Source organism: Manduca sexta, chromosome 7 (assembly GCF_014839805.1).
Source record: "Manduca sexta isolate Smith_Timp_Sample1 chromosome 7, JHU_Msex_v1.0, whole genome shotgun sequence".
Classification (NCBI taxonomy): domain Eukaryota; kingdom Metazoa; phylum Arthropoda; class Insecta; order Lepidoptera; family Sphingidae; genus Manduca; species Manduca sexta.
This window is the reverse complement of record NC_051121.1, coordinates 1,448,043-1,461,550: the sequence shown is the minus strand read 5'-3', so window position 1 is coordinate 1,461,550 and position 13,508 is coordinate 1,448,043. Positions and strand designations below refer to the sequence as shown.

At 34.9% G+C, this 13,508-nt stretch overlaps 1 long non-coding RNA gene across 1 annotated transcript; it reads right to left on the bottom strand.

The window, feature by feature from the left end:
• Window positions 1-126: 126 nt before the first annotated feature.
• LOC119193861 lies at window positions 127-2,690 on the bottom strand. Its single transcript, XR_005114093.1, has 3 exons — window positions 2,541-2,690; window positions 647-730; window positions 127-379 (listed from the first exon to the last, which is right to left on the bottom strand). It is a non-coding gene; the product is annotated as an uncharacterized LOC119193861 (long non-coding RNA).
• Between the last annotated feature and the right edge of the window lie 10,818 nt (window positions 2,691-13,508).

Genomic DNA, 13,508 nt, shown 5'->3' with positions numbered 1-13,508 from the left:
GCGCCTTAGCATTTGGATATGGGCATGCAATTCCTACTGGCTATTGAGAACCAGCAATAAATATTTCATTATATAGAGGCGTTGGGGAAATCCCACCCCATCAACAAAAATGTAATACGACTGGTGGCCCCTTGCGAGGCCCATGAAAGAAAGATGAGGAAAGAAGAAGACTTTCGAGTCGGTCTTTCGAGCTGGATTCCAAAACCACTTGCCCTGTTCCACAAATGTATACAAATAGCTATCTTTGCATAAAGTGTGATGTCATACATGGAATTTGACTATAATTATATTTTACCTTGTAAGCCTGATGGTAAAGATTTAGGTAAATTTCGAGACTGCTGCACTGGGATTATTTCTTCTGTAAATGTTGTAATGAAATCTGTAACAAAAATTAACTTTAATAAAAATTATATAAAGGTGGAGTTAATGCTGAAGGCATTCTCTACCAGTAAAGCCAGTGTGGTGTAAAGATAAAACATAGTAGGTGTGTAAAAACAAATAATGTATGCTTTATATTAATTAATTAAACTGGTAGTTCCCAAAATTTCACTTTAAACACGTAACATTTCATAGACAACTTCCAAAAGGAAGCATATACCATAGAAGTACAGATTAAACAGGAGAAGAGAAAAAATGAACAAATTACCTGTGCCTCCTTGTGAGGTTGATGGCAAAGATCCAACCACATTTTGCAACTGCCTCAGTAGCCTATTTTCAATCAGTGAAGAGTCTGTAATAAAATTAAAATAATTTGACTATTAATAATAAAATACATACTAAGCATTCATGAGTTTCATCACAATTATCTATATAATAACACATAATAATAATATCATCCATGTATTATATACTGACCCACTTCTGGGCACAGGCCTCCTATACTACTGAGAGAGATTAGGCATCAGTCCCCACACTGGTCTAGTGTGGATTGGTAGACTTCGCACACCCTCAAAATTTCTATATAGAACTTTAATGTATACAGATTTCCTCATGATGTTTTCCTTGACCATTACAGCAAGCGATAATTCACAAATACACACTTTTTTTTAAGCCAAAGGTGTTTGCCCTTACAATTTCAACCTGCGGACATTCATCCCAGCAGTCCATTGCACACTCAACTGGGCTATTGTCACTATTAATAATAATACATTAATGTCAAAAATGTAGTACAATTATTTTAAAAGGGAATGGAACTTATATAATTTGTAAGGTACTTAGTCCATTGAAAAGTTACATTTGGGGTTGCGTTTTTAGAGGACGCAATTTTATTTTGAAGTGTCAGTGTTAAACCAAAAGTTTGTGTCGCCACCTGTCCCACGGCCGCCATCTTGAAAATAGGCGTTGAAATGGTTTACGATGTATTCGTAAACTATTTATCTGACAAAAAAGAATTATAAACATTTTTGTGGCAAATTAAATTCTACAACTTTGGTTCAGTAACTTTTGTCGTAACTATAAAAAAAAGTTATAATCGAAAATGTTAAGAAATTCAATGTTAAGCAATGTCCATTGCAACGTCATCAGAACGTAGTTTATAGGTTCATAATACTTTTTGTACTTCATTACGTACAACACAAACCCGTGTTGTCGGTTTGTGGCCGCGATGCTGATCCTGAATCGCTTTGGCACAGATGAAGCAATTGTTCACAAAATCAAAGTCTGGCTCTGGAGCTTCTGAAACTGACGATAAACTACTGGAGCTGCTGCTGCGACGACGAACAACATTATCGGTTCGGTTGTCCATGTAATAACAATAACACGCAATATGTACAGTAAGTAACTTCCGAAACCGTTCGTACAAAATTGTTTTTGTGAACAATCAGTCGTCGCAACAGCAGCTCCAGTAGTTTATCGTCAGTTTCAGAAGCTCCAGAGCCAGACTTTGATTTTGTGAACAATTGCTTCATCTGTGTCAAAGCGATTCAGGATCCAGTAATTCGCGTACAAGCCGACAACCGCGGGTTTGTGTTGTACGTATGAGAGTACAAAAAAGTATTATGAACCTTTAAACACACGTTCTGATGACGTTGCAATGGACATTGCTTAACATTGAATTTCTTAACATTTTCGCTTATAACTTTTTTATTTATAGTTTTACGACAAAAAGTTACTGAACCAAAGTTGTAGAGAATTTAATTTGCAACAAAAAACGTTTATTATTTTTTTTGTCAGATAAATAGTTTAAGAGATACATCATAAAAACCATTTCAACCCCTATTTTCAAGATGGCGGCCGTGGGACAAGGGTGGCGACCCCACAAACTTGGTTTTAGCTTTACACTGACCCCCACTACACTTCAAAAAAATAAAATTGCGTCCTCTAAAAAACGCAAGGTAAGGCCTAAAAAATGTAACATTTCAATGGACTAACTGTGCACAAAAAAGATTAATTTGTCACTAAAGTATGTAAACTAACTCCCTTGGTTTTGTGTAGTAGAAATATCATTATTTTTTTCTTCTCAGTATGACCCTGTGTGATGTTCTGTATGGTATGTATTATGCTTACATATATATAAGAATATAAATTTTATTATTACTCACCAGGCAACAATAAAGTTGTTATTGCTAGTTTGCTGATTCGATTGTTGCGGCAATAATACTTTTCTGCAAAATGAGTGTTACAAACACGCCGATATTTATGAATGAATTCATTTTGTAAAGTCAGTATATTGCCTCCTATGGAATTGACCCAAAGATCAAAACCGCTCTTTTGCCTTTCTGGATCCGGAAACCGATGCAGCACTGAAATGTAATTATTATATTGTAGACATCTCTGTTAATATTTTACCGATTGTGTCACTTATCTACATAAGAATATAATACAATGTGATTTTATTAAAGTAAATTTTCTAAAAAACATGCCAAAACATAATGGAACTAATCAAATTGTTTTGGGGAGCATGTAAAGCTGTCAAATATTTTGTCATCTCATAATTTAAAAGACATACGTTATAAAGTTATGCTCCTACGTTTGGGTTTGGGTGTTATTTTGTACTATGTTTCCTTTTTAGTTACTTTTTGAGCTATTTAGACCAACAGAGTATAACCTTACTTTGATAATCAAATTCATCAAAAATTCACGGCTGAAAATAAAGCGAACAAGTCGGCAATTCGAATGAGGTATGCGTTAATTGGGATTCAGGTAATCCAATGCACCAAGATTATTATTTAAAATTTACTTTATGTATACACATGAACACATGATTCGATAAACATTTACCTTCTTTTGGGGACATCCGGAACACAACATTTTTTGTCCGACATGACTGCTACTCACAACACGAGAAATAAAAAATGTTCCCTTTAGCACTAAAATGATTAACCGGAGGAGAAGGGACTCAACTCAACGGAAAACAATCAAATAGCACTAAATATTGTCCTGATTTGCACGTAATCTGTACAGCACTTTTTAACAACGATACCGGAGGAGCAGGGGCTCAACTCAACGAAAAATAATCGAAAAAGCACAACACAGAATGAACTCAGCAAAGCAGAAATGCCCACGCGCATCAAAAACACGGCAGACATTGATCAAAAAACGGTAGTCATTTTTATTTACTTTCTTGTTTTTTAACTAATGTTTTACGGCTCAGAATATCAAAGTTTTTTAAGCTCATCGATATAATTTTGTATACAACGCCACCTATCGAAACATTACGAAATTTTTGACTTACGTGACATCTATTAGTTGAAGTAGGAATTAAATATGTGTAATGCTACCAAATACAAAATCCATAACATCAAACGAAAACTACGACTTCGATGTACTCCTCTAATTTGTCACCTTATATTGGCTTTTCGGACCATTACCAATGTACTGAGATTGTAGTCCCTGGAATGTAGTCATTAATATATTGACAAGTTTTGAATTTTATAAAATAGCCCGTGCCGCCTACACAATATAGGTTTTAATTTTAAACAAAAGTATTTTTTTATGTTTAAAATATTATAAATTTCTTTTTTTATTCGTACAAACATACAAAGATTTTGTTTTGTTAATAAAAATTGTATATGGTAAATACTGCAACGGTAGCGCCATCTAATGATAGTTTCTAGAAAAAAAAAATATTAGTGTTTTTGACGCCCACACTGCGGCGCTAGTATCAATAGAAATTAGAGCTTCTATGAACATTCATACCCCTGTACACAACCTCCATTAGTAATTAATAATTATTGATGGAAGTATCAAGACGGCGTGGACAATCTTCAAACTAATTCTGTCACATGAATGTAAACATTACATACGGGCTTGATAATAATATTGCAAAATATAGAAAGATACTTAGTGCAATACAATTCATGATCTTTGACCAACATTTAGAAAATCCATTTTCTCATAAATCGTTTATTAAAAGGTCCGTGTCACGAGAATCAAACATTCGAAGTGGAACATGTTAGAATATCAGATTTTGTAATCTATGGAATAAAAAAAAAGCAGGTTGGACTTCTCTCCGGCCCTTCCCTGCCGTGTCTTATTGCGTCATGTAAACGAATGTCTACAAAATAAACAATAAAGTTAAATAAAACGTTTTATTTGTAGACCAGCCAGTAGCCAGCACATGAATGTTGCAAATATAATAATAGGTTATGGGCCCAGTAAGTCCTTTAAGTCAGATGACACATGTAAAAATGGGAAGTGTTCAAATAATGCATGCAAAGTAAAATACAAAAACTGCTGCGCAGCACGTGTAACAAGCGCTGGCACTTTTGCCGTATTTAGAAGGCACCAATTTCAGAAATTGGCTATTCCGAGTACGAACTCTCATGGAAGAAAAGAATATCGAGATGCCGTCGACTGTGACTCCGGAATAGAAAGAAATTACAGGAAAATGAAAGAATATGCAATTTTAAAAGGCAAGACGCAAAAGCTAAACAAATCATTGTAAACTCATTAAAAGACAACCATTTGGAATATGTAAAAGAATGCGGCACTGCTAAGGAAGTGATAGAGTACTTTTCGTCACGCACATTTTTCTCAAATTTTCTAAGTAAATTGTATCTAAGACAGAAATTATTGACCTTGAAACATAAACCAGAACTTAATAATTTGGAAGACCACTTTAACACTTTTGATAAAATAATACGAGAATAAGAGATTGATAAAAGATGGATGAAACGGACAAAGTATGTCATTTGTTGCTTAGTATTGACAACTCTGCTTACCAGCCAGTTATTACAGCATTAGAGGTGACAAACATGGAACTAACACTTGAATACGTAAAAAAGAAATTATTAGATGCAGAGCTTAAATATAAAATTACAAGTAAACTTAGTCAAGTACAAGATGAATGTTCATTCACCAGGGAAGTAACATTTAACATTAACAACTCTACAGAGGCCGAGGATGAAGCCAAAGAAAATCATTTTTTGGTTTTGTCGCAATAGCAAACAATGTTGAAGATAGCAATAGGATGACTCTTGTTCTAGATTCTGGTGCAACATACAACATGGTTGATGAGAAATACAAGGATTTCATGGAAGACATAACTGAGATAAAAGAAGTAAATGTCAAAGTAGGAAATGGACAAATTATGAAAATAAGAAAACAATGAAAGCTAAGATTAAAAACAGAAGAAGGTGAAATCCTAACAATGGAAGTTTTGATAGTACAAAATCTATATCATAATTTAATGTCAGTTAGACGATTAAACAACAAAGGTTGCAGTGTTCTCATATAGAAAAGATGTAGCAACAACAAAAATGCCAAATCATGGAGTATTCACAGCAAGAAGCAATGGTGGTTTATACACAGTTAATGTCTCACACCAGTAAAGTTGCAATCTTCTTTAACAGTAACAGAAGACAATATGCTATGGCATAGAAGATTGGGTTATCTTAATCATGCTGGATTAAAAAAGTTAGGGCTGCCAATTACAAATGAAAAGTGTGATATATATAGTCAACTACTGACAAAAGTTAATGAACGATATTGATAATATGGTATTTAAATATATAATGGAAGTCAGTAGGAGAAGCAGTTCAGTGAGAACTGAACACATACCTTTTACAAATCAAACTTAGCTTTTAGGTAAACATCAACATTTTGATGCGCCGGGATCATCCGTGTTGGCACAACCGTTCAGAACAACACCATTTGAAATGGAGACCCAAACATCGTTTAATCATAATTCTCATAAGTGCACAATTTAAATTCATCTATCAGAACCTCATCTGTCACCAGAATCATCAGGTGCTAATTATTCATTGTATGGATCAAACAATAGCATTACGTATGGTGTTGTTCTTACTTCAAAAACAATTTAAAAATGATAGGTAATAATAAAATCAATATCCTGTCTGAACAAACTCTTATACATCCAATAAAAAATAATATAATACAAGAAGCAAATGCTTATTAAATTATTTATAATTACTTATTCATGATATTTCTGTGAACATTTAACTTCTTTGAAAGTGAGTTTCCTTTTTCTCTTTAATAATGATGAAGAACTCTGCAAAGGATAGCTTTAGATTAAAGGAAAGTGGGGGAATGGCGAACACCTAACGGAGAATTGAAATAACACAGCAGAATAATGACGAATGGCTTTATTATCATACTTTTTGAGCAATATAAACTATATGAGTAACAATTTAAAGAATCAACATTGATATTTTTTAAATAAAAGGTAACATTTTAAGCGAAAAGCAAAACCAACCAAAAAGGGGGTAATTACGAACATTAATCATTTTTATTCAATCTTCAATTTGTCAAATGTTCTATCTATGACATTTGGCAAATCCTATCCCTATCTATTTAATCAGTCTTCAATTAGGTACCACAGAGATCACATTTATAGTCTGTTGACGTCGATTGTTGATCCGGTACACAGCTCATGAGCCCAATTCTTGCACACATAACACATTATCCAAGTTTCAGAATTGTTATATTTTTCGTTATAACAAATACAATAATACTCATCGTTTTTGTTCTATTCTTTTTCCGTTTTTTTATATTTCTCCTCCACATTGCCAAAGACCAAATCTCTTCAATATTCTTGAAATTTTTTCGTACTTTTCTCGTTTCCTTTCCATTTTCGTCTTCACGTTTCAGCCTGTTTCTTTGACTTTTTCTCAGTTTCTTTACTTTCTCTTTATCGTTTCTTATTTTCTTTTTCTTCGAGTTGATCTTTTATAGGTGTGCTAGTTAATAAGATAGATTGCTTTTTGGAGATCTTCTAAATTATATTTTGTTGCTGTTTTTCATTCATAATGTCGAAGCATCTAAAACAATTAAAAGAATAATAATGAGACACTGTACAAATTACAGAGGGGTAATGCCGAACGTTCGCCATTACCCTTCACGGTCTGTTCGCAATTGCCCCACAGTATGAAAAAACATAAATGTAAACAAAAACATAGGTTATATTTGCATTTGCGGTTGGCACTATTCCCATTGGAAACTTTGATTACATATATATATTCCTCCAGCTCTTAAGAAGCCTGGCCGGGACGGACGTGCCCTACAAATTTCTCCTGTTCCTGTGGACTACTCGCCTGCCTAACCATGTCTAGGCCATTATGGCGGCTCAAGTGGATCTACTCTTGGTCGCAGTAGCTCAAATGATAGACAAGATCCATGAAATTACTCCTCAGCCTGCGCAGCAAGTGGCTGCAGCATCAGCGTCGAGGCCGGCATCGGTCGCGGCCCCTCGTGTCCGGCACACACGATTAAGTTACTTTCGCAACGCATCAACGGCCTGTCGCAGCAATTAGCTGCGCTGTCAACGAGTTACCCTTCGCGCTCGCGGAGACACACGCGGACACCTGCATTTTGGCGCCGACGGAACCGGAGCCGCTCTTCTGCAGGCCCGAGACATTGCTGATATCATCGTCGATTTGGAAGCATGCACATTCCGTCAGGAAACGAACCAAGCAGTCGGTGAAAACGGCAGCACGCGACTGGTCTAGTGTAGTGGGTGGTCGTATTTTTATGACTGATCGCAATACAAAACTACAATATTTAATAGACACCGGGTCGGACTTATGTGTTTACCCAATTAAATACATTCGTAATAGACGTTGTGTAAAATCTGATTATAAACGGTCGGCAGCCGGTAATCGGCAACGGTAGTACGATAAATACGTATGGTTTGGTAAATCTGTCATTGGACTTCGGACTTAGGCGTGCATTTGTGTGGCGCTTTGTTATAGCCGACGTGACGATACCTATCATAGGCATAGACTTCTTGTCATACTATAACCCACTAGTCGACGCTAGGAACCTCCGATTAGTGGACAATGTAACGTCATTTACGGCTCTCGCCAAGCCGGCATTACCTGGTTTATGTAAAATAAAATCTGTTTAAAAAATTATCAAAATTGATCGGTTTCAAACATCTTCAGTCTACGGCTTATCACCCGCTGCGAACGGAATGGTAGAACGATTCCATAGACAACTGAAATCAGCGATTATGTGTCACGCCAAAGACAACTGGTATGAAGTATTACCACTGGTTCTGTTCGGGAATTCCCAATTTTTTATATTTTTAATGGTAGTTGATAAATATTCGGAGGTATGACTCACGAAAACGGCTCACAAGCTATGTTGAAAGAAACAATCTTAAAATTTTTGATACAATGAATAGTTATTCTCAGATGGCTCTTCATTTGTAAATCCTTCCATTCGTCAATCGTTAAACATAAATTGGTAACGGATTGTAATTTTTTCATTATAATATTCTTTTTCTCCTCGTATTTTCCATCAATGATATCGGTTATTGTTTTGCGACATGGAATTTTATATAATGGTTTGTAAGAAGTAATCAAACAAACAAAGGACGACGGCCAAAAAAATCACGTATTTATACTGACCCACCCAAAAAAAAAGCTAATAGAAGAGAAACACAATGAAAAGCAATTAACAAAGCTAGAACAGGAAAGAAGGGTTAGGGCAAAACAAATGAAACATAGTTCTGATTGTGTTGGATCTGATATAAGTTTTCAAGAGAGTTCAACTTCTATCACAGATGAAAATGAAGTCGAGCATGAATATTTTGAAATGAACAGAAGGCAATTGACAATTGATGTAATACCAGAAAATATTAAAGACTGTTAATTTATTTTAGTGAGGTTCCCTGAGAAAACAAGGATTATTTACTAACTATGTAGGAAAAGTTGCCGGTCACTATAGTCAGACTGCATTTAAAGTATCTTATATAAGGAAGAAACCAGGCTTTCGTGGACCTTTGTTTTCCTTAATTGTGGAAGATATTCAAACTGTTTAAGTATATAACTGATGTTGAAATGATTCTTCCTGAACCTAAGCCTCCAACAGTGTTTCGGGTCCATATTAAAATCGTTTTTTCTTTGGATAAAATAAAACGCAGAATTGGCCATGCGTAGACATTTTTATTGGAACTAAATTATCGACAAAAAAATGAAAATGGCTGCAACAACATTTCAGTTTTTATAATGAGCCGCAAGATGGCTCTAACAATAATTTATTATTTTTATATACATACATGTTAAATGAATTTTGAATATCGCTGTAACAAACAGTTTGTACTTGTAGAATATCAAAACTTTTCACTTTTTCAGTAATTTTTTCTAATTTTTCTGGTCAATAGTTTTTATTATCTTGTTAATTAACAAAAACTTATTGCAGTGCTAATCCGCACCAAAGATTAAAAATTGTGATTCTAAATTTAAGATAACTAATTTACGTAGAAAATGAAGTAATTTTATGTTTTATTGTTAGAGGAAAGTAATTTATTTTTCGTTAATTTTAAGAAGTCATTTAAGTTTACATAAAAGTTAAATCTTTATTTTTGTCTTTAATTTCATTACTAATAAAATAATTTTGATTTGTGTGTGTATGTTTTAATCGCACGTACGGATCTACCCCACAGCGTAGGAAGGTACCACTGTATATAGGTGCCCCGTTGTTGGAGACCCTCATCAGTTGTTATATTTTTTATTCTAATATGAGTACAGTCTATTGCACCTATTACCCTTGGAAAATTAGCAATATTGCGAAATTTCCTCATCCCTTCTTCTTGCTCAACCAAAGTAGCAGGCATTTATATATCGATATGATAAACAGGATAAAGCTTCAGTCATTTTCTTGCAAGTTATGCTAACTCCGCAACTGTCAATAATGTTGAACAGTTTATTGATAAATTCGCAACTTCAGTTTCCGCATTAAAGAATTTAAAATTCGATAGTCTTTCAGATCTTATATTTTTGTATATGGCTTTAAATAAAATAGATAAAGAAACCGCACACGCTTTCGAGTTAGACAACAGGAGCTCCGCTATTCCACTTTTTGATTCCTTGGGGACATTTGTTCGCGATGAAATGAAAATATTGCAAAATACATCTGTTACATCGGAACATGTAAAGAAAAGTTCAGACCGTCGGACAGATGCGCCATCGAAGTGGCTGAAGTCCACGCATACCTATATTAATGCTGCGTCAGTAATTCCGCAGTTTAACACCCAGTTTCTGAAAGGCTGATCAACGAAAAAATTTACTAATACATACACGTCAAACGCCATTTTGAGTTTCTAGAACGCTTATTAAGCCGTGATCTTTGATTAAATTGATGTCAAATACTTTGTCACCTAATTAGTGCTCGTCGGCGAATTAACTGTTAAATAAATAATAGTTTAAAAAAACTAAAAAAACATGCTTTTACTGCTAATCGAACTAAAAAGGAGAAAATAATTTCTAAGTACAAAGAATTTATATTACAGTAGTAGAAGTAGTAGAAGGTTGAAGGATCAATCATAGTTAACTCTTGTGAGACTGTCATTTAAACTGACAACTGTCAAGTAACGCCCAGCGGCTGTATGTGTCGGCGCGTAAAAACGCGCGATTCCCACCTTTATAGACGATATGCGCCATAAACAATGTAGTAAATCATAAATCTTTATTCCGTAAACGGTGTTATATTCATAAAAAGATTGTGGATATGGATACCTACAATATATAAATTTGATATTACGACTTCAGTATTTAGATATAATTATTACTAGTTTTAGGTACCCGAGCTCGACACTAAATGTCGAATAATATAAAATCCAAACAATATTTTGTATGATCGTTACACTCAATACAATGTAAAAGAACTAAAGTATCAGCAAAACATCACATCGAAGGTACCTGAGATCGAAATGTTTATATTAGCCACTTGAAACTATAAACAAAAACTGCTTGCGTCATCTGTTTATACTTCACATTCCAAGCCTCGGTTTTTTGTTTTCTTAGGACGTAAGTGTTGAATGATGCTTGTTATAAAAAAACTTTTGGATTTACCCTCATTTCACTACGCCGAAACATATCAAATTATATTATAATTGAAAGGTAAATTTTCAAGGTCTCAAATGGTTACAAGTTTTATTTAGCTAACCACTATTTCCCTTAGAATCTATATATATTGTGTTTCCTGGAAATTAGATAACATTCAAAGTTGAAGATATCAACAATTGTAAAAAAAATCATTCTATTGTTCCATTGTATGTATTGTTTGTGCTGTAGTGTTGATCCGCTAACTTTTCGACAATATTATCGACTATTATCGATAATTGTCCGAACCATGTCTTTACAATTGTAATTGTAAATCACAAAATAAAAAAACTATAGCCAATTTGTATTGTTGTTTTATTGCATGATTAGTTATAATAAAACATAATTTCCAATTTGGTATATGTAATAGTAACAAACATATTATTACACTTTAATATCATGTACGTGTACATATTATCTTTTCATAGAACTATACAATCGAGGCTCTATTTTCAGTACACAATAAATAAAAGTATACAAAAAGTATATGATAAAAAATGGTAAAATAAAATTGATATAAACACAATACCATAACGCATAAAGTTTGAAATACAAAATATTATAAGGGCAATTACGAAAGAAATGAGAACGTATAGGTATATTATTAGCTTGGCACTTCACGACATGAAATATAATAATAGGGTCAACAAAGACGACGACGGGAGCATATGAGAAAGTCTAATCGCTGGAAATGCACCTGACAGGTCAGCCGCATGTTTTTATGAACATGATCGTCATTGTTGGGTCATCCGAGGCCGTAAGTATTAAAATCGGTTTGTTTTTATTTGCTGTGTATACTTGTTATATGACTTTTGTAACTTATGAAAATAATATCTACGAGCGTTACACTACTGCGAAAAGTTATTATTAGAGTATCAGTACAATACGCAGAATTCTCAAGTACAATGGAGTCAACAAAACACTCCGCGACATTTTTTAGTGTACTTTGATTTAAATTTTCTTTCTACCTTCACCTTCTTATCCGTAATTTCTATGTTTCTATGCACACTTTTGCACATATTAAAACAAATATTTTTTTATTTTATTTTAGTTTTCTCTTGGAAGAGCTTTTTTTCATGCACATTATGAAAAAAGATAAAATCAAGGAGATTCGAAGGTGTGTGAAGTCTACCAATCCGCACTAGGCTAGCGTGGTGGACTCAACTCCTTTTTACTTCCTTCTATCCTCCTTCAGGGCCGAACGCTGGCCGCTCCTGGATGCCTACTCCCTCCAATGTAATGCATTGGAGAGAGCTTTGGCGTCCAGATCCCAGGGCCGGAATCCGGCCAAAAGACAAGTCGCCTCGTACGAGACCGTGCGGTACGCCCGTATGGCCCGTTGCGCAATGACCCGCTGCGGGCCCCGCAGGAGAGAACGCTGAGCTCCGTAGTACTGCCATAAGTCTTATAGCTTTGTTTGCGATCACCTCTTCACATTGTTCTAGTATCTGCAAATAATAAAAATGACAACACTCATGTCTTTTAATTTTTTTTAATTATTACTTTTCCAAGCTTTTTCAGCAGATTACTACACTCAATAAAGAGGATTTAGAGATTTTGTTTTGACCTTTGTTTTGGGTCGGATGACCCAATAGAGAACGCGACCGCGATCGTGGCCTACGTCCCCCTCGACCTCCACTCTACTGTACGCAATAACATTTCTCGTTTCTGACGCTAAATTTTCTAAACATACTGCAGCCTCTTGATGAGTTGGTGGGCCCTACCGCTATCACTGAATTTATGCAACTGCAACAATTCCTGCAACATGATGTGTTTCCCGTCCATAACACCAAACACGTGTGGAAGATCCCAACAGTTTTGAAACTCGGAACTAATTTCCTCCCATTCTTGATGCGATGTAGGCATCTGTAACAAATATATTATAGTTATTTTATTTTGCTTGCAGGAAGGCCAAGACCGCGCTTTGAAGGAGAATACATCTGAAAATGAGGAAATGACGACATAGGTGAAGATCATGATCAGTCATAAGATAACAACCCTGTTCCACCGCGAGCACTGAATCGAACAAAACAACCGGTAATGCAAAGAATTCATCAAAATCGCAATTCAAATCTCCACTTCCGAAAAAGAGAAAATACGTCGCGAACCAGAACCCAATGTTGCAATCAGCATTTGATTTGCTGACATCATATCAGCTTCGGCTGCTAAAGCGGTAGCTACTGCTTCGACTGCACCTGCTACTGGATTAGACCAGTATCAGCT